This window comes from Python bivittatus, unplaced genomic scaffold (assembly GCF_059951505.1).
Source record: "Python bivittatus isolate LINGU-HERP-01145 unplaced genomic scaffold, Pbiv_v1 ctg000560_np1212, whole genome shotgun sequence".
In the NCBI taxonomy this organism is placed as follows: Eukaryota; Metazoa; Chordata; class Lepidosauria; order Squamata; family Pythonidae; genus Python; species Python bivittatus.
The window spans coordinates 1,785,862-1,807,608 of record NW_028277083.1 but is presented as its reverse complement, the minus strand read 5'-3'; the positions used below and the strand labels follow the sequence as shown (position 1 = coordinate 1,807,608).

At 53.1% G+C, this 21,747-nt stretch overlaps 1 protein-coding gene across 5 annotated transcripts in view; it reads left to right on the top strand.

Moving 5' to 3' along the window:
* Nucleotides 1–21,747, top strand: part of RAI1 (retinoic acid induced 1) — a 116,911-nt gene that overhangs the window by 24,031 nt on the left and 71,133 nt on the right. For 2 of the 5 annotated variants that reach the window (XM_088147928.1, XM_088147927.1), the window contains exon 2: nt 15,581–15,668. The exons of 2 other annotated variants lie outside the window; for them this stretch is intronic. The gene's annotated coding sequence lies outside the window, so the exon portion shown is untranslated. Of the gene's footprint in view, nt 1–14,267; nt 14,433–15,580; nt 15,669–21,747 lie in introns of those variants that run through there. One more of the 5 variants, XM_088147929.1, reaches the window with a different exon arrangement.

Below are 21,747 nucleotides of genomic sequence, written 5' to 3'. Positions count from 1 at the left end.
GGGAAACTCTAACATGAAAATCCTGGAGAGCATGAATAGAGAGGAGATGTTGGGAAGACTCTCTCAGGCATCACGCTGAACAATTGGAGGAACAAAATCGTCACTAGACTTTGAGATGAATGTTCACGGAGAATAGGAGCTTTTAAATGAAGAGGGGTGGAAACTTTTACTACTTCTTCCTTTCACGTATCCTTTGTGAAAGTGGATTTTCAGTATTTGCTCCAACCAAGACCAAATATTGAAATAGGTGAGCGTGATGCCAACTCTTAAAACTTCCTTGAACAAATCTCACTCCAGACTTTGACGCAATATGCCATCAGATCAAAGCTCACACATCCGATTCAGATTTGTAATCATTGTATTACATGTCAGGGGAAATAAGGAGTGCTATTTAAGCACACTTAATTTTAATATTTGTCATATTTTTACCTGTGGAGTCCTTGGTGCTCTCTGAGCTTGGTTGTTGACTTGCAGAGAGCGCCAAGGACTCCACCATTCAACCCTGAGCTACATATATTCTCTTCTATTGGATATTTTTACCTGTGTTTTTTTCCCCAAAAGAAATCATCTGTGTCACTCATTGAAGTCATGGACTTGGGAGCCCATTATCCAGACTGGATGTTCCAAGGGCAACATGGTTGATACTGTAAGCAGTTACATGCAGAATGTACAATATATAATAAAGGATTCCTGTAGCAGCAAGCAGTGGAACCTAAGTGGTTTTCTTACCCCAAAACACCTAAGATGCAAAAGGGGTTGTAAAAATGTTCCTAGCTAGGAGAGCTAAATAGAACCTTGTCAGCCTTCTGCGATAGACCCAACAGGAGACACGGCCAGATGAGCTAATTCTACTTCATTGTAAGGCTACGCTAACAGTATCTTGCAAGTCTGGAAGTACGATTCTCCCGCTGTCTCTTTTTACTGCCTGATAAGTTAGGGCAGATCCTTTCTAAGTTTCTTTCTCTGCCCATTATGCAGCTGCGGGCTCCTCCCTCTTTTATCTGATCTTCCCCCTGCCTCTCAAGGCCATTCCCACATTCCATTACTTCTGGTCTAATCACCTGCCCAATGCAGGGATCCACCACTACAGCAGTCCTGACAGATGCCATCCAGCCTCTTTTTAAACATTTCCAGCAAAGGAGAGACCGCCATCTCCTAAGACAGTCTGTTCCATGGTTGAACTACTCTCAAAACTGGACTTTCTCCCCTGATATCCAACCAAAATCTCCTTGCTTGCGTTATTTATTATTTTTATTTATCTTTCAAATTTAGATACCGTCCATCTCACGAAAAAGTGACTCTGGGCAGTTCACAAGAACCCCATGGCCTATAATCCCACGGTTCCTCATCTTGTCTTCTGGAACAGAATATGTTCTGGAAAATATGTAGGAGAAGATGAGTTTTAGATCTCGAATGCAAAAAGCAAAGGAAGGCTGTTTTAGTCATATTCTTGTCATTTCCTGGAGTCGGTTGGCAGGCCGCTGCTGGAGACAGGATACTGGGCCTCATGCAGAAATTCAGTTTGACCCAGCTGAACTCTTCTTTCATCCCTACATTCTGAAAGTTTTACCACGTGGTCCAGAAACGATGGCCCAGCTGCGCAACTCCACAAGGCTGTTGTCAGGAAATGTTGAGTCAATCCCTTTATAGGGCATTAAATGAGGATGGAAACAAATATATCATGTTGATAATAAAAGAATGTGGAAATCTTTTCTTCCCCACCTCCTTCCCTCCTCGGCCTTTGTGTGTTTTCTGCAGCTGCTAAGACATTCGTGTGAGCTATTATTCCAAATTTTCTTGCCAACATTATTCCTCACTGGGTGGGGAAGCAACCATTAGTAATCAGCCTCTAATCATGCGCCAGAGAAAAAGGCGCAAATGTTTGCATCGTGTGGTTCCTTTGCAGAAGGGGGTGTGAGGGGAGAGGGGCAGAGGCTTCTGGAAATAGGGGCCAGGTGGGGACACTCCCTTGCAGTGCTCTGCAGATGCCACAGAAAGGACCATATGGTGACTCGCCCAGTTTGCTAGACGCTGAGATATGCAACGGCCTTTATTTTCCTGCTGATTTCGTTTAGCCTGTTGCAAACATCGCGTTTGCTAGCCCACAGCGCTGCACGTAAAACCAGAGAGCTCTTTTCCTGGAGCTTCCAGAAACAGCATGGAGGACTTGGAAGCCAAAACAGGCAGGAAGGTCCTTGCAGAATCCGATCTTGGCCTGGGGACCAGATTTTTGAAGAGGGCATGTCCGGGCAAAGGGCATCGTGAAAGCCTCTAGCTTTGTTCGGCTCACCTGTCTCCAGTAGGGGCCCTTCTGGGTGGGGTGGCGCACCCCTCCCGTCATCCCAGGGGCCAGGCCAGTGAGGGGTGCTGGCAGTTGCCGTTTGGGGAGCTGAGTCCTCGCGTCCATCCAGGTGCAGCGAGGAAGTCCGCTTCCTCTCACAGAGAATGATCCCGTCAGTCGCCCTGTTGAGGTGCTACCCTAAAAAAGGCTTCTGGAAATGGACATACATGCAAACCCAGGCTTGGGGCGTACAGAGAAACGGGGTTTGCGCACCAGAGGCACCTCCCAGACAGAGTCTCGCCCACCAACCAAGACGGAGGGCTGCCATTTCCAACTTCGGGGCATTGGCGAAACTGCCTGGCTGCGGGCTCGGCCTCTTACGAAGGGGGTCTTGAAGAAGGGGAGGTGGGCTTTTCCCTCGGCAGCTTTCTTTGTCCTCCTCCACCCTTGGCAGGCACACAGCCCAAAAGCAGAGCCGTCACTTATTCCCTTATGCCCACGGAGGAATTGCTGCCCGCTATTTGGCGGGCACCATTTCAGAGACTCGGGTAGGGTTCAGTGCCCTATAGAAAATCCTCCACCGTGGGGTGAAAGAGAAGGGAAGAAAGTTTGTTCTACTTTCCAGCCACTTTGTTACAGAGGTTTTCCACCCTCTTTGGCTTCCTACCCGTCGCGTTCGCTCCCAGTAACAGCGTGTGGCAGGATCAGGCCCCTTCCCCAGTAATAGAGCGGCAGGTTCAGAGTCCGTGCCGGGTTCAGGTCGGGGGGGGGCCCTCAGGTGTTGGCCCCCCATTTCTTCCTTCTGGCCATCCCTGCTGATTTGCTTCCTCTGGATCCAATCCATTGACTCACACCATGCCCGGATGAAATTGGACTTTGCATTTAATATTTAAGGGGTTTTTTTTTAAATGCCTTAACCATCAGGGAGGAATAATTGTAAGGGCTGGAGAGTCTGGAGTTTAACCTTCGTCTCTCCTGTGGCCTTTGTGAGGGCTTTTGTGGCGGGAGGAATATTGTGTATTTCTTACCCCTCTTTTCAAATCCTCCTTTTTTTTAGTTTTTTTTTGCACAGCTGGGAATTTACTGGAGGGGGGAGACAGTGAAATTAGATGAGAGGGAGTTTCCTCAACAAGGAATGACTACAGACATTGGGGGGGGGGGGTAGTTAAGAGCAAAGTTGGGTAAAGAGACAAATAGTCGAATTGCAGAAAATGAGACCGGAGAGATTTTTCCCTTCTTCTCTCCCACTGTTAGAACTTGGTCATCCATTGAAACTAAACGCTAAAATGCTAAAGGCCCCAGGCTAGAAACCAGGAGACTGCGAGTTCTAGTCCCGCCTGAGGCAGGAAAGCCGGCTGGGTGACTTTGGGCCAGTCCCTCTTCCTAGCCCAGCCCACCTCACAGGGTTGTTGTTGTGGGGAAAATAGGAGGAGGAAAGAGTGTTAGGTATGTTTGCCGCCTTGAGTTATTTATAAAAAATAAGAAAAGCAGGTTAAAATTTTTTTTAAAATGCAGAGAGGTTGAAGGCTGATTTAAAAAAAGAAGGTTTTTTTTACACAGCATGTTGTTAAATTGTGAATTTGGCACTGACCTTGTTCAGATGGTTTAATCAGGGACTGGGCAAATGCACAGAAGACGGGGCGATGCACAGCCGTTCCTCTTGAATCCCAGCCGTGGGGGGAGAAAGAGGGTCTTCCTTGTGGAAGAGGCTTGAGATCTTCCTTGGTGTAGGGATACTCAACCACGATGCAGAATGCTGGGCTGGGTCAACCCTGGCCTGACCCAGGCTGACATTCATGTGGTTTTAAAAGGTTAAAATGGATGGATGCAGAAGGAAAAAATGCCCCCCCCCTTGTTACTTTCTCCCTCCAATGGCGTCTCTGGCTTGGAACCAGGTAAAGGTGGAGGTGATGGGAATCCAGACTTGCTTTATAGGGGAGCCGTCTCGCCTTAGCCCGAGAAGCGCGTGAGGTTCTGCTGCTGGCGTCCAAGGAAGCGTCAGTTGTGGGTTCTTCACCTATGCCCAGTGGGGGATGACAGCGGGCCACGCACAGAATGTGCCAGCTTTGCAACCCAAAGGTGCCAACCTGGAATCCTGCCTTCTCTTGGAGGCTGCCTGCCAGAGAAGACGGTTTGGGGCCCAAGGACCCAAGCACTCAATGGTCAAGTTCATGCATAGCCATAAACTGGGATCTTGGTGTAATAAACTGGAAGACGAACAAGGCTTGTGCTGTGGCTGCAGCTCGCTTGGTCCCCCCTTTGCATGAACTGGGCCACCAAGCCCGGAGATGGTGGGAAGTCTCAGCCTAGGTTTGTTGGCACCTGGGTTGCGCTCCAACCAACCAAGGGTGTGGGCCAGTTTAGTATAAGGAATAGAGAAAGGCTGGTTCTGGCTCAGGGTTCAAATGCAAGGAGAGAAGCTAGAGATGCAGGAGGCAGGGGACGGCAAAAACTTTTCCCAGACCCCCAAACCAGGGAATACCAATTTACCCCAAAGCTTTCTACATTGTCCCCAGAATTTCGCTCTTCTAAAAAAGTTTCTCCTGCATGGGGAGTTGCGAGCAGCTTGGTGGAGGGAGCACCATATTTGGGGGGACATGTAAAAGCTGCAGCGAACAGGGATGGAAATTGGGCAGAGTCACATCTGAGGACTGAGATTTTCTTTTCTTTTTTCTTTTTAACGCATAAGGAACAAGGAAATCGGGGTTTTTTTCCCTTTTAAATTGAGCTAAGCCTGTTTTAGAATTTAGGCGACCATCTCGGTACACTCCCTGCTTCCAAAGGTCAGGAGACGGTACCATTACGTTTTGGCAATCTGCGGTCAAGCGTAGGCTTTGAGTAGCAAAAAAGGGTTGTGGTGAAAGAAGGAGGAGAATGAAGGTACCCTCTGGTCGAGCTCTTCACCAGCACGTCCATGTGGTTTTCTTGGCAGTTGTTCAGAATGGGTTGCGACTCCCTTCTTCTGGATTTTTTAAACATGCCCAGTCTACTCTACATCCCGGATCTCCTGGTGGCCTCCTCTCCTCCTCCCTCTATACGGGCCAAATCCGACCCTGCTTAGCTTTTTGGAGAACAGTCAAGGTTGATCAGGTGCCGAGACACCTCTACAAGGAGTGATGGGATCCAGGGGGGAGTCCCCCATGAGAAAGAAGCCTTTCCCCTCTTTCCTAGCACGAGAGGAATGCAGCAGACCAACTCTGGCGTTGTCTGGCATGAGGACTCTTCCCTCCACAAGGACACTGCTGATGCAGAGAGGGTCTGGGGCAAAGCCAGTCCCCAGAAGAGGGAAGAGGGTCCTGGGGTAGCTCAGCGCCCGAGCTACGCTTTTGAAATGGGCTCACTCCTTGTCGAGGCTGGGAACGAGCTGATCTAGGCTCAGATGCTGGGGGACATTCAGCTTCAGTACCTCGCACTAAACAGAAGGTGGCTTGTGCTGGCAGACATTCATTTATGGCTGTCATTGCCTCCCCTCCCCCCCTCCAATAGCACTCCCCCCTCCCTCCAAACTCCCTGATGTGCCTTCCTTCTTCTTTTGATGGATCCAATCCTATCTGCGGTGTGCCTGAATTTTCAGCTCCTTGCTAATTGCTCCAGCGCCGTGCCTGGAATAAAAGAGGTGGCTCTTCTGCACCTCTCCGTCTGGGGGAAGGCAGGCAACCCTGGGGGTGGGAGAGGCAGGAACAGATGAGAAAATAGGCGTCCTTTCTCGGGGAGGGGGGATGGAGGCCAAATCTGCCCCCGGTTTCTGAAGTCTCTGGAGGTGCCCGAGGAAGAGGAAGGACGAAACAAAACGTGACTTTGGTGCAGATGCGTGTCTGTCCGTGCACACGCCTTTATGCTCCCGGGTGCCTTGCCTGTTTTTTTTTTTAATGACTTGAGGGAATGTACCGGGAGCCGTTGTGTTAGTGTTGGTATTGTGGGTCAGCCAGTCGTGCGTTGCTCATCTGTTGCAGCCACCGACCGAGCTGCGTCTCCCCTTCGCATCGCCAGCGTTGCAAAATGGCCTTCTCCCTCCCTTCAAAGTGCAATTGGGGAACGTATTGATTTCCTGCCATTTCTTCTGTCTGTGGACTTCAGAGCAGCTTACAGTTAAAATAATAATCAGAGCAATTGCTAGAGCAAGCATCATTCTGAAAACACTCATAAGCAACCCTAAATGGCTGGAAAACAGCCGCTGTCCTTCATCGGCTTTCTTGAGATAAGTCCATCTGGACTCAGAAGTAAACCTAGAGATCCCTGGAGATCCCTAGAGGACTACACCGTTGAAGACCCCAAGCTTCTTTGTCATTCAAGTCTTCTCCTTTCCTCTTCAAGTCCTCACCTTGTGGAAGGTTGTCGTGATGGCGTCACAAGAACCTATTGGTTAGTTCCCATGCTGTCCTTCTCGTGGGGCAGGGCCTACCTGTACTTTTTCAGGACAGCTTCAAAGGATGATGGATATTTGCTTTTGTAGGAACGAACTGATCTTCTCAGTCTACATGAGCGCCTTTTCTGGGGAGCATGTGGTTGGGGATGAAGAGGAATGTAATCCGCTCCCTTAGAATCTACTAGGATGACACATTAGGACAGTGTTTCTCAACCTTAGCAACTTTAAGATGTCTGGACTTCAACTCCCAGAATTCCCCAGCCAGCGTGCTGGCTGGGGAATTCTGGGAGTTGAAGTCCAGACATTTTAAAGTTCCCAAGACTGAGAAACACTGCATTAAGAATTATTCTTATACCACATTTGCGTATCATCCATGACTTCAGTGGTGTCTTCTGTGTGTGAACATGCACACTCAGATCCGACAGGGAAGCCCGTAGAGCAGCTGTATCGAGCTCTCAAGAGGATATTTTGCCCAGAGTCACATTTGTGAGGGGATCAGCCCTAGAAACCGATTGAAATACATACATTTCAATCTTTTGCCGCACGCTTATATCATCTCTTGTGTCCCCGGTTCAGAAGCGGTAAGGAGCAAACCACTAAATCTGAAATTTGATCGAGTCAGAGAACGCGGCTTACATTGTGTGGCGCTATAGCTCAACCAAGGATGATAGGTCTTGTAGTTTGGTAAGTATGCAGCGGGAGATCCAGATTTCTTGGGAAGAGAGGACTTTTGATGTGCAGCGCAGACATACCCGGAGTCGTGTGCTGTTTGGGTAATTGGTTCACTCCCTGGAGATGCAGCATGATGAAGTGATGGAAATCACCCAGTTTTTCATCAGGATGAATGGGAGGCCGACGTGGCACTGTGTGTGCGCATCCATCTACGGGAGTGAGTGAGAGCAGGGCCGGCCCTTTCTGTAGGGCAAAAACCTGCCGCCATTGCTGAAATTAGACTATTTCCATCTCAGTTGGCTTCTGAGTACGGCGTGAAGATGGATGGAACGCCACCTTGTCCTTTCTGTCAGGCAGCAAAATGCCTCGGGCTCCCCCCAAGAAAGATGGAACAGAGCGTGGGGAGAGAGAGATCTAAAATGGCAGCGCTGGCCAGGAAGAGAAGGAGCCGGGAAGCTGGGTCAGGATGAAAATGGAAAGCTACCACCATCGCCAACATTGTAATACTGCGTGTCAGTGGCGGGAGGGGTCCAGGCCAGGCTGAAGCCCACGCCTTTAGTACCGTTCCTGATGCCCAGGCAGGAACAGATGGCAAAGCAGAGAAGAGAGCGAAGGCTCCGTTGTTGTGGCAAAAGTCCTGGCAGAACAAGAGCGGTGGAAGAGAAGAGGCCACGGCTGCAATGTCGGGATGGGCAACTTTTCCTGGGCCAAATGCCATCTAGAGCTGGTAAGGATGGTGCCAGGGCCATGCTCCAGGAAGGACTGACTTTGGGCCTCCTTGCGTTCCCGTTTTGTAATGGAATATGAGAAAAGCCTTGGGAGACGGGGTGAAGAGGCGCTGCCCAGGGAATGCTCGGATAAGAGACGGCTCAGCCCGCAGCTGCATAATGGGTGGAGAAAGAGGCTCAGAAGGGACCCTCCCTAGCTTCCCAAGCTGTAAAGGAGACGGCGGGAGATTTGTACTTTCAGATTTGCAAAATTCTGTTAAGGTAGCCTTACGCTATAAAGTAGAATTAGCTCATCTTGTCGTGTTTCCTGTCTGGCTACCTGGGAAGGCTGACACATTGGACTCGAACGAAACATCCTCCATGCGATTACCACGAGTGAGCGAAACTTCAGTTCAGCAAGTGATTTCCATCTCCTGATCAGAAGAACGACTCAGGTCAAACCACTGAATCGAATTGGTTGCCTCCTCAGCAGTTCCGTTAAACAATTGGATCCCAGGGAGTGGACGTGAACGGGTGGGATTCGAAGCGTCACATTGGATTGATCCTTCCCCTTCGAGGAGGCACGTCGAATTGGATCGGAACTGACTGGCGTATCCTTGCTGAACGTTCTCCAGTTGCGTATTGAATCCTTCTCCCTTCGGGCCGCCTAGAAAAAGGGCCGCTTGGTCTGGGGGACCACGCACAAGTTCTTGGGCAGGCCTCAGCTCCAGATCTGGCTCTCTGACACGGGTTCAGATCTTTCTGGCTCCTGCCTTCCCTTTCCACTTTTCGTGGCCTTCAGATGAACAGGAGGAGCCTCCTCAGCCTGGCAAGAGAACAGACAGCTATCCAGCGTCCTCCTCCCTTGAGGCTGCCGAGAATTAGCGGATGACTCTGAAGGGCCCGGGATGGCCGCAGAACGTGACCAAAATGCAATTACCCTTTTGGGGACGGATTCATCGACAGCAAGCAATTTCGCGCATGAGCCAGTGGAAGCACCTGAGGGCACGGGGGTCTCGGCCCCTCCCCGAAGTCGTCAGAAGGAGCGCCATTTCGTTTGCATAAGTTAATTTATTTAAATGGAAGCCTGCTCAAAACGGTTGAGTGCTGAAGCAGCGCTGGAGGCAAACAGGGAGCCATTTACCAAGTGCTAAAATATACCTCCTTGGTTTTCTAACCGACAGAGAGAAGCTAAAATAAAACAAAGGCTGTCATTGGCGTCCATGAGGGGGAAAGGAACACATTCTGAAACCCAATACTGGACAATACCTTTATGAGGGCCAAGCGAAAGCTACAAAAGATTGTGGGTTGATGGATGGATCGACTGCGGTCTGGTTCAGGAGCATTCAGCTGCATGGCAGGGATGGTGCAACACTTCGGCGCATGAATATGCCTTTGGTCCAGGGCAGGGGGGACCACGGAGTAGGGTTAGAAGAGTCAAGAGGACGACCACAGCGGTGCGATCAGAGCTGTTTTTTGTGTACTCTGTTGCAGCTTCTGTCTTGACTTTTTGTTACCAGAAACGGCGGACACCCCTGTGCCACAATTAAACGTGTCCTCCAGTTCTTTGGGAGGATTGGTGGAGAAGGGCAGAAGAAGAAAAAACCAGCAGGTCCACAAGACTAAAGCAAATTAGTGAAGCGGAGATCCGAACCTGGTTTACCTGAAGGGCCAGAAAATAGGGCATTCTTGCGGGGGGTGGGTAGAAGAACGTGCAACCCCTATTAGGTGCCCTAACAGGAGGTGATGGTGACTGACCAGGCAGCTTTGCACACTTCCCGCCATGTTTGCCCGGGCGCAGTAGCATCATAAGGGGAACGTGGCTTCCCTGCAGACCGAAAACTGTAAAGACAGCCCCTCAGCCTTCTAATGGCCGCGTCGAGGACTTTCCTGGGGAAATTTTAGAAGGACTTTTTCAGTGCTTCGTAAGTTTGAGACCAGAGAAGTTTCATGAGTCAATGGGAGGGGAGGATGGACGGTTCCCCACCTGACGCTCACCAGACGCCACAAACCATCTTCCATCTGTTCTCCGGACAGCAGGTAGCTCTTGGATTCCTTCCAGGGGTCTTCTGGAAGTTAGCAAGATCCAGGAAGAGGGTCCAGTGGATGGTGTAGAGAAGGACGGGGGTGAGTTCTGCCCTTTTCAGGCTAAATTGAAATGTGTTTCCTAGCCAGTGGCGTTTGTTGCTGGGGAGAAGAGGAATTGTAAGCTGAAGGAAGAGATTGTAGGAGAGCGGCAATGTGAAATAGCTTCAGACTTTTGATCCACACTCCGCCCACTCCCTCCTTTGGCCCCACCCACCTCTGGGTGGCCACGCCCCCGGCACTGCCTTTGCCAGATACCATCTTCAGCTCCTCAAGGGCGGCCCAGCTGTTCCTTGCAGCTGCCTATCCCCAAGACCTCTGCTCCTCCCCGGCGGCTGGGGACAGGGGCTGTGCCGGATCTCCTATCATTGGGGCTCTGGGGGTATCTTCCCGGGGCCTGACATTTTCTGCCCTTGGTGGAAGCACCCCCATTTTCTTGGCTAGGAGCAGGGAGGAGCACAGGAGGCTCAGGCTGCGCCTGGCTTTGCAAATCTTGTCGGTCTCTTTGCAACATCTGTTCAAAATAAACCATGCTCCTTTCATTGCCGGAGCTGCAGCAGGAGAGGAGCAACCTGCCGGGAAATTGAATCTTGGAACGCCCCCCACCCACCCACCCGGCTTGTCTTCTCCTTGAGCGAAGAACTCCCCCGCCCCGCCTTGACCTTCCTCGCGCTCTCGTACGGGCCACATGAAAGCCTTTTCCCCTGCTCCCCCGCCCTCCACCGGAATAAAAGGAATTCTAATAAACCGCTGGGAAGGGTTCGCCATTCACTCTTACCATGGAAACCAGAGAGGCTGACCCCGAGAAAGGGCTCCGCTTGATCCCGCCTCGGTCGCGGCAGGAAGAAGAGGGAGGCGGTTAGGGGGGAGAAGAAAGCTTTGGAATCAGTGTGCAAGGAACACGTTGGCCTTGCCTCCTCCAAGGACGGCCTGGTGCAAGACGCGAGGCCGGCTTGCATGGGAGGAGAGAGCGGAGAGCAGCCCTCCAGCCAGGAGATCCTGCTCGCCAGCGTCTGCCGGGTGGTGGGCTTCCACCCTATTAGCCTGCTGGCCACGGAGTCCTAGTGGCTGGGTTCCTGCCGTGGACCTCTGCTCTCCTTGTCTTACCTGCCTCTTGTCAGCCACAACTCGGTTTGGACAATCTCTCGTCTGCCTTTTTCTCCCCAGGTCGATCGAGGCACCTTTCTGGACCTTCCCTGTCTCTCCTTTGACCCCCACCTTGGGGTGATCTGTCGTAGGGTGCCTGGCCGCCCTGCTCCCCATGGCTGCTAACCATTGCTCTCTGCTTCTCAGGTCCTTTCTGGGCTTGGAGAGCCAGAGAGGGCCATCTGCAGCCTGGGGGTGGTCCCTTCCCTTGTCCTCAGCGCCTCTGTGACAGCCCCTCTAAATTTCAGGTCTGGCTCTTTTCGGACGAGAAACCCACAGTGATAGTGGTGTGGAGAATCCCACTGAACCTTCTCCCCCCTCCCCCAACCTCAAACACTTTTGGGAATTGTCCATCTTGCAAACACGCCTCTTTGGGGTTATTATTCCGGCCCCTTCGTGGGTTCCCAGAACACGCTAGGCTCGGCTAAATGGGGTGGGGTACTTTGCCATTCACCGTGTCGTGGGAACCCAACCATTGGCTTGGTATGAACCAGGCTATTGCAATAAACGATAAGGTGGCTTGTGGGGGTGGTGGGGGGATAGCATGGTGAGTGGACTCTGTTGCTTTGCTTGGTTAATCCTGGTTTCGGGTTTAGTGTGTTCTGGGAACCCAGTGGTTATGCATCTCGCTCCTCCTACAGAAGAATTAAAGGCAACTTCCAGTCTCCAGAAGTCAATCCAGATCAGTGTTTCTCAACCTCAGCAGCTTTAAGATGTGTGGACTCCAACTCCCAGAATTCCCCATGGCTTAAAGCTGCTGAGGTTGAGAAACTTTGGATCTGGATGATCCTTCAGATAGAATCCTGTTCTCTGTGAGTTAGGACACGTGACCAGACCCAGGTCTACTCTTGGGTAGGGAGAAGCATTTGCCTCAAGCAGCAGAGGCTGAGGGACCCTAACACTAACCCTAATTCTTCCCATGTGTTGGGACGAGAGCGGAATTTGCTTGCAACATGTCTTGCAAACCTTATATCAGCTTCCTCCCCGTGGCCTTTATGAAGCTCGCAGGAAGATAATGACCACTCCTGTCCATTTCTCTTTGTGGACCAGGAAGGGGACACCTTATGATGATTTTTTAAAAATTTGGACCCATTGCCTAGGGCAACCTCCGTCTTAACTGACACTACTGTTCCCCTGTGGCTGAAAATAGAGATTTCGTGGTTGGGGGGAGGCCCTAGACAATCTCCCCCTCTGAGCCTCACTCAAGGACACCCATCCAGTCATTGCCTTGCTGGAAAATAGATGCATTTTCTCTAGATTGTATTTGGGGTGTTCTGCAGGTAAAGCTGGATTTGGGGAGGGTCTTTTTTTCTTGGTAGCGAGGAACAGAGAAAGCCTGTGGTAGCCATGGCCAAGAATGGTGGCCAGAAAGCAGCCACAGGGAGAGGGTTTTGCTCCACATTCTGAATTCTTCTTTTAGATTTGGGTTTGCCTCGTGGAAAAGAGAGTGGGAATATTTTGCTCCTTTATTCGTACTCCTACAGCCCAGCTGAGCAATCCAAGGAAATTAAGTACAGATAGTTCTCATTTAGCGATCACTCATTCAGCGGCCGAAGTTATGACAGCGCTAAATGAGACTTATGACCGGTCCTCCAAGTTGTGGCTGTCACAGTGTCCCACGGTCACATGATCGCCATTTGTGACCTTCCCTGCTGGGTTCCAACAACAAAGTCAATGGGGAAGCTGGCAGGATGTCACAAGTTGCGGTCACGTGACATCGCGCTTAATGACCATGCCCAATTCACTTAATGGCCACAACCGGAACTGCTGTCGTAAGTCATGATTTTTTGCTTTATGGCTGCATCGCTTAGCAATGAAGTTCCCGGTCCCAATTACGGTCGTTAACTGAGGACTACCTGTAGCGGACAGACAAAAGGAAAGATTTCTTGAAGCAGCATGTAGATAAACTGTGGAACTCACTGCCACAAGGTTGGAGTGACAGTCTGATCACCCAGACGGTTTTGGAAGAGTGGGTCTTGGGGCAGCCAACCCCAACTTTCTATACCCCTTGCTGTGTTTCCTCTGGGGCTCCCTCCTTCTTGAATACGACTGCCCCAAGGCAAGGTGGACTTGCTGGGTTGGGATGCGCCCTGTTGCCAGTTTTCAGCCCGTCCACATGGGCAGAACTCTGACCCAGCCTTCCTTACCCGTGAGTGGGTTGGCTCCCAACGCTCAGTGTCCGTAGCCAGCTCAGGATTGCGGCCTGATGCATCACAAGGCTTGGACGCCTGCAGCATCTCGGTGTCAGTGATCTCTTAATACCTTTCAAATTGAAAAATTGATGCCTTCTGTGCCATATCCTCTTTAATTCCAGCACATCTGGAGGATGCCAGCTTTGGGGCCGGCTAGGATTGTAAATCTCTGTCCTTCCCCCCCCCCCCGGTCTTTGTTACTTGCGTTGCTCTGAAAAGCGCCATGTGCGTGGCGAGCGAGGCAGCGGAGGGCAGTGGTTAAGATGAGCGGGTTGGATTTAGACCTGGGGGAACCTGGTTCCCCCTCCTGCTCGGCCCTCCTGGGGCTCCCGGGTGATTGGGGGCCAGTCCGCCCATCCAGCCTACTTCGCAAGGTTGCTCCAGGGCCAGAGGACGGGTGGGGTTCCTCCCTTTCTTGGAGAAAGGACAGGAAGGTCATGAGGAAGAGGAGGGTGATGATGGTGATAAAGAAAAAGATGGTGGGGTTTTCCTGTCTTTCGACGGCGTCTCCAGTCACTTCAGCCCCACCACTAAATTAGAGGCCAGCTACCTCTGCAGGAACTTCCCGGGGAGACAGAGACCTGAGTCCCCCCGGGAGAATCACCCCTGGGTCAAGAGGCCGATGCTGGGGGAAGACGGCCTTGCCCAAATTTGTTGGGCTCGAATCCGCTTGGGAGGAAGCCCCCTCCTCTTCTCCAGCCTCTGGGGACGGGAAGGGATCAGGCCCCCCTCTTCCTGCACCCCATCCTGGTTGTCAAAGGGACGGACGCTTCCTTTGTTACGTCCCCCTTCCAGCCTTCTTTCTTCTGCCACTCCAGAACCCAGCCTCCACACCGGGGAAATCAGATGCCATCGACTCTCATTTGCCAGGACCCTGCTTCCCTCCCCCTCTCGCCCCCCCAGCTCAGAGATCCAAGGAGCTGCGTCAGTCACTGCCTGCTGCTTGATCTGCCTGCAGCTGCCTGAGTAATGCAAAGCTCCAGGTGCGCGGTGCCCCCCCTTGGGTGGGCCCACCCCTCTTCCCCCCCTCTTCCCCCCCTCTTCCCCCTCTTCCCCCCTCTTCCCCCTCCCCGGCAGCCAGCCTGTCCCCCAGCTACGGGGCCCTGCTGACCCCTGCTGACCGCTCTGTGGCCTCCCCACAATTCTCCTTCATCCTGTGGGAGGCTGGGGGAGCGCACCCCTCCCTCCCCCCTGCCCGGGGTTGTATTTCAGGGGGAGGGAGGGAGGGAGGGGCGGAGCAGGCCAATAAAAGGCAGCGAAAAATGCTCATCTCTTGGCTCTTTTCGGCTCCTTTATTTTTCGGATTCCCCTTTCCAGGTTCACGCGCGCACACTTTTCTCACGCGGGAGAATTCGCTTTTCCTTTTTCACTGGCTTTCGCCTTGTTTCTGAACGGGGAGCGGGGGGGGGGGGGGAAAGAAACAACTCTGCAGCTTTTTTTGACCCCCCCATACCGCCGTCTCCCCCCCCCGCCCGATGCACCGTGGGCTGCCTTTATTTCTGATTGCTATTCTTGGCACAAACACACACATAGAGGGGGGGAGCATGGATCGCACATCACACATTGGCAAGGCTGCCACCCACTCGACAGAAAGAGAGAGGGAGCGCGCGCAGTGCCGTCCCTGCCTCTTCAGTGGCGCTGGAGATCCTGATGTCTCTATAGCCGGAGTGAGCAGAAGCCCTCCCTTGCTCCCTTCCTTCCCCTCCAGCACTTTACCTCTCCCTCTTCTCCATCAACACCCATCTGCCCCACCTCTCTTCTGCTTTTAGCAGGCTGCAGCCAACCCATCAAATCCCCCTCTGCACGCGCGCGCACACACACACACACCGCCTCGCACGCCACACATCCACCACTTCTACCACTGCCATTAAATTTTCAAACTGGATGCTACAGGGGCCATGGGTAATTACCTGGTATCCCCAGCGGTGTGTGAATAATAGCTGCTGGAGGAGCTCAAAGGGGCTACGGGGAGCCAGAGGAAGGAAGGAAGGAAGGAAGGAAGGAAGGAAGGAAGGAAGGAAGGAAGGAAGGAAGGAAGGAAGGAAGGAAGGAAGGAAGGAAGGAGCAAGCGAGCTGTATTCCCATTCTTCTACTACTACTACTATTCATCCCCCTCTCCCTCCTTCCTAAGGATTTAATCGGTGGCTGCTTGCTTGGACGAAGGGAAGAGAAGAGGAGCCAAACCACGCAGCCGAAAAGAGCAGGAGAGCATCTTGCAGGTACTGTGGAAATTGGAGGGGGGGGGAGTGAGACAGCCCTTGTGAATGCTTTGATGTTTCATTGGTGGGCCTGCAGAAATGCTCTCCGGTCATTCATTCATTCATTCATTCACCCGTTCCCTTGTCTTCTTCCCTCCCTGGTTTTATGCGCTGGCTGATGCCATTTGCCACTCGAGTGCGCTTGGGGAGGGGAGGCGTTGAGAAGAGCAACTCCAGGGAGGGAGGGAGGGCAGGCGGGCAGGCGGCTTCCCGTCACGACCTCCGGCTCTTGGGCCCAAGAGTGGCTGGAGGGCTCGCGGAATTCCAGCAGAGCTGCCACGGTGTTTGGTCTTTGCCTTTGCGGCGGGCGGGATCGCCATGTGCCAAGCAGAAGTTTGGTGTCGCCGGGGGAATGTCTGGTGCTCGTTTCCTCTCTTTCTAAAAACCTGAATGGGTGCTTCTGAAGTTTAATGGCTGTTAAATCCCCGGGGTGGGGGGTGGGGGCGAAGATTTTGGAAGCAGCCATGGCAGACCTCTGGAAATTTGCCCAGGTTCTCGTTTCCCAGGGCAGAATCTCCATGGACAGAGGCTCTGTCTTGCTTTTAGCTATCTTAGCTAGCGTTGGTAAGGGACCCCCTTCCTGCGTGACTCCAAGTCCTTCGGGGTTCTCTGTTCCCATGACAAATATATTCTACTTTCTGCATCCCAGACTCCCCCCCGCATCCCACGCTCTTTCTTGTCATAAAGCAAAGCGAAATGGGAACCTTTGAGAAGTGGTTGTTGTTGTGAAAACGCGTCCAGCAATTGCCAACAATTGCAGGGTGTTGTATGAGGGGAACCCGGACTTTTAAGAGGCCGCAGCCCTCATCCGTCGAGAGATCAGCAAGATTCCTTCCAGTTTTCTATCCTTCTGAGCCCTTCCCCAGCTGGGGAGGGTGCGCAGGTGTGATGGCTGCAACCCACCGGAGCATTTCCTCTAGAGCAGTCCCATTAAATCCAACAAAGTGGAACGGATTGTGAATTGCAGCCCCGTTGGTTTGGCGTGTTTGTGTCCGGGCGTGGGCGGGCACGTTGATGTGATTTGAATTCCTAATATAAATCTGGAGTTGGGTGTGTTTATCTCTGTATATGTGTGTGTGTATGTGTGTCTATATTTAATGTTGCCTTGCTGTTGGTAGGGAGGTGGTAAACCAGCAAAGTTTGGGGGTGCGTGCACCTCTATAGATGGCATTCAACTTTGGGGCCTGGTAGCCAACTCACAAAGACGGTTTGGGTCAGAGGCAGGGGAGGTAGGCAGGTGTCCTAATGGAGCGGAAAAAAGTCTCAAAGTAAGCGTGGTTTGGCATCGTTTATAGGGCGGTGGGCTTTGCTAGGGAGAGAGGTGATTTTCCCTCCCACCCCCATGTTTCTGATGTTTTTTCAGGAGAGATTTAAATGATAGCTGCATCTGGTTATATAGCAGGCGGTTGTTGTCTCTGGTTTCTATTGGGGGGGTGAGGGTGATGGTGGTGGTCATTTAATGGTGCAATGGTCCAAGAAGAGATCTGTGTTCGAAATACACGGTGCGTTTTCTCCTTGCTCGGACTCTGACTTAGACCACGAAAGTCTGGGTTTAAATTTCTGCCCAGGCGGAGACTCTACAGGGTCTCCCACAGAAGTGATTATCAGGAGGTCTGTCCCACCTCGCAGGACGACTGCATGTAGAACATAAACGATTCCCAGTCATGATCCCACGCGGAGTTACTCAAGTTCTTTGGAGTAGATATGAGTGAGAAAGGCCATTTTATGCAATTGTTGTGCCTCACATCCTCCCCCATAAAACCCAGCTGGGTTCCCAGGTTCCCAGGTTCACGCAACGCCTAAACTCAGGTTAACAAAACTCAGTTCCTGGATATACCCGACCTGGAGAAATGAAACCACCTGGATGGTCCCCTTACGCAGCACAAGGCCACCGTTTCCACCAGGGGCACAACCTTTAGTCTCCTGGGCCGCGTTGTGAGAATCCGCCCCGAGTTGTCATACACCAGGGTTGGCCATAAAAGGAGCTTTGACTTCACGAGTGGTATGAACCTAGCCATTGGGGTTTCTAGATTGTGATTTATGGCTCAGCTTATACAAATCCAGGCACCTGTGATTTATAATAATGGATGGCTTTTCCAGAGCTTGGAGGAAAAGTGCAGCAAGGTGCTTTTTTAAATATAAGCCAGACCTCATTAACGCTTTTTCCATGAATGCTGTTTGGGAAAAAAAAGGGGGGAGCAACTAACTTTGGAAGGGTATAAAAGTGTAAAACTTTTTCCCTGCTGAAGTGAAGGCGAGAAAACGCATTACAGTAATAAAACGGGGAGGGGAAGAGTAATTGTCTAATTGCACGTAATTGGGTATTCATGGGGATGAATGGCAGCAAATAACAATAAGAATAAAAGCCACATGTTGTAAATAACCTCAAAGGTGAAAAGGTAAAGTTAGGCTCCTTCCAGTCCAGTCCAGCTCCTGGGACTGGGTGGACACGTCCGTGTAGTTTCCTTGCAACACGTGAAGACGGGTTGTCGTTGCTTTGGCTTGAGCTGGTGTTCCGACCTCTCCTTCTTGCCTCTGGCTGAAGGTCTCTGGGTGGCCTCCCTTCCCAGCCCTGGGAGATCCTGAGGTCAGCCAAGGTCGGCCATATGCTGCCCTACAGCTGTGCAAAGGGCTCCGAGTTGGGGAAGGTGCTCCTTCTGCATTGTGGCGCCCGCTTTCAAGGAGCTTAGGGGAGCTCAGCCTGGCGTCTTTGCCACGCAAAGAGACCATAGTACCTGCCCGGCCTTTATTGGAAAGGGAGATGACCTTGGATTTAAGAGTCCCCCCCACTCCCCGGGCAGATGAAGCCGAAAACCCTGATTTGCTTCCTTTACCCTCTTCTCACCTAATGGAAGGTGGCCTTGCCATTTTAAAGGGAAAGGATTTGCAGGGGGGAGAAGAAACCTTTTTTCTTCCTTTCAGGTAAACAGGGTGCACGGGTTGGTTGCTCCGGACACTGAGCCGAAGCCAAGGGCGCCAGGCGGGTTGCCAGGGGCTGTGCATCTCCGGCCCACGAAGGGGCTGTCTTTCCGAAAGAAATCGGAGTCACCCCGGTCTTTGAAAGCGCTTCTTCCCCACGCGCGGCGACATTCCGGGGATCTATCCGGTCTCCGCCTGGGATGAGCAGATTGCTGTTACCAGGGTGGCCGGTTGTTTTTTACGGTTTCCTTTTTTAAGTGACGCTGTTTGTTGCTATTTCATAACCAAGTGGAATCCGGGAGGGCGGGGGGGGGGCGGCGGAGAGACGATTTAAATTGGGCTTAATAGATTCCCAAGAGGGCTCTTGGAGATGAAAGGAGCCCCATCTCCTGCATTAAAGATGCGGCGTCCACGCCGGACCCCGCCTCCCGCCTCTCTCCTTCCCTCAAAGGGGGCCTTATAATGAGCGCTCTGATAGAAGGTTTTCGGCCCCCTGGGATCGCCCTCTCGCTGGCGGCTGCCTTGGCTCGCTCGCGGAGGCTCCCGCCCTCGCCTTTTTCCACGGCTGGGGAGAGGGCGAGGCAGGACCCCCTCCCTGCTAAAGACAGCCCTCCGGGGCCTTTCCCGGAGGAATCCCCCCCTCCGGCAAGGGTCGAAAAAGGAAGGGGCTTCCGCGACACTCAGATAGACTGCCTTGGAACATGGTGGTTCCAGCCTTTGCTGTCAAGGCCCTGGCGGGGTGAGGAGGCCGGCGGGCCAAGCCGGAATAAAGGGTGCCCAATCAGGAATTAGGCTACCGTGCCCAATTTGCCTCGTTGGCACCGATCGCAGCCTTGGGTTGGCCTTGGAGAATTCATTTCCTTGATTTCACTCGCATGCCGCCCGGCGCTCAGTGATTTGGGGCGGCTGTGGAACAGTGACGACGACAAGAAGTAGCAACATTTATGCTTTTTTGTTCATGACCTCCCAGACAGAGCGTGTCTCTCTGTCCCCCATTTTCCCCACTCTCTCCTGGCTGAAATTAATATCTGATGGCAAGGGAGAGCTTGCGGGCTGCTCCAGCCAAGATCGACTCCGAGTGGCTGAGGTGCCCTATTTACGTAAATAAGAAAGCACACAGATAACAGGGAGGGGCAGAAATTGAGGGAATGACCAGGAATTCTTTGCCGCGATAACTCCTGCAAGCGAGCCAAGCTGCGTGCTGACACAGCAAAAGCACCCTGGAAAATCGTTCCCAGAAAGAGTTCAGCCAGCGGCCACCCCTTCGCAGGAGAGGTGGGCAACTACTGCTCCACGGGGAGATGTGGCCCTTGGCCCGCTCGCATTGCCTTTTATCTACCGTGAAGTTTTGAGGAATTCCGCTTTGCGGACGCGTTTGCTCCTGGCTCTACAGGGGAAAAGTGTCCGATCCAAGAGCGGGTTCTCTTCGGGTTGGGAGGAAGAGAGTTTGCTGTCTCCCCAACCAGCCCAGGACCCACGGAATCGCCGGATCGAACCTTCTCGCCTCTCCCCACAGCTCGGTGGGGAGGAAAGCCGCAGGACGAGCGTTGCTTCTCGCCCACTCCCACCCCGAGAAGGACTTTGGGGCCGCAGCGGAATGGCGTGGTCCTCCAAGGACCCCAGAGCAGAGCCAAGAAGACGCCGAAGATCCCTTCCAGAGCAAACAGCGCGATGGGGAGAGGGGATCTGCCGGGAATCAGCTTTCTTCTCTGGGATAAACGCAGGAATCGTTAATAATCGCCTTGGGCCTGCGAAGTCGAAAGGGGGAGCGCCGTTTTGCACGAATCCCGGGAACGGCTGCATCCTTGGAAAAAGAAGTCGTAGCTGAGCCCACGGAGGAACAGCGGGAGACCCCGGTCTTCCAGGGAACCCCGATTCAGTCGGAGGCGGCGGCTGGAGAATCGCTGCTGCGGTGGGGCCCTTCCGAGTGGCCCAAGAGTGGGGTCGGTCTTTGGCTTCTCCAGAGCTCTTCCCAAAGGCCTGGCCGGAAGGAGCCCCCGAGGCCCCGGGGGTCAGAGGCCTCAGCGGGTGGCGCGGTCTGCGGTTGGCAGCCGGTTTCAAGGTGGGAGCTGCAGGCGGGATGCATTCGTTAGCAGCTGGTCAGCTTACACTGGTTAGCATTCAGGGAAAGAGAAAAATGGCTGCTCCCCCGCCCCCCCTCCGAAGGCAGCAAGACTATTAGTCTCCAATCTGTCTCCTGCCCTGGGCAAAGCTCCCTCCTGGACTGGCATCCATGTCTGCGGCCACCAGGATGGGAAGGGCAAGCCTTCTCTGGTCCTTCCAGCGGGCCGTGCTTCACCAAGGATGGCGAGGCAGCTGCTGGGGGTGGGGTGGGGGGCAATTCCGGGGCGGGATAGGGAGGGAGGGCGGCAGGCGCCCAAGGATGGCACGCTCTGTGCCTGCTTCTCCCTTTGGGGGGGTGGGTCTCTTGGGGCAGAGTGGGCATCGGCTGGGTTGGAGGTGCCCAGGAGGGAGGTCGGAGCGCTGCGCGGTGCACCGTCTGCCACTGTCTCTGCTCCGGGCTCCCTCCTCTGCCTGTGACGGATGGCCCGCTTCTCCTGTCCTCCTGGAGGGAGCAAGGATGCAGCCCCCCCCACCAATTCCCCTATAAATGGTCATCATTAAGATCCCCGGGCCTCCGATTTATTATGCTTTCTGTCTGGCTCAGCCTCTTACGGAAGCGCAAGCGTCGGAGAGAGGGAGGCGGGGGGGCAGACACACTCTGCTGCACACCAGAGGGAAAATGAGTGAGGGGGGAGGGGAGGAAGGGGGCCTGGGCCAGACAATTCATCAATCCTGGGTGTCTGGGGAGCCGGGCGCACATTGGCCAGCACCTTGGAAAAGGAGGTCGGGGGGGCAGGACTTCTGCTGGCAGATGCCACCTGCCTTGGCGCCCTGAAAGCTGCCGGGTGGCCAGCAGAGCATCAGTGCAGGAGGAAGCCACCGGCCGGGTGGGGAGGCATGGCCCAGCCTGGGGGGCCGGGCAGAGGTCCGCCTCCTCCTGCCCTCCTCAGAGGCCAGGCAGAACGCCTTCCAGGTTCTGGATGTGGATCAGCTCCGGGATGTGGCCCACGCGTGACAACCCTTTGTGTCGGCACAGGCAGACTTCCGCTCTACCTGC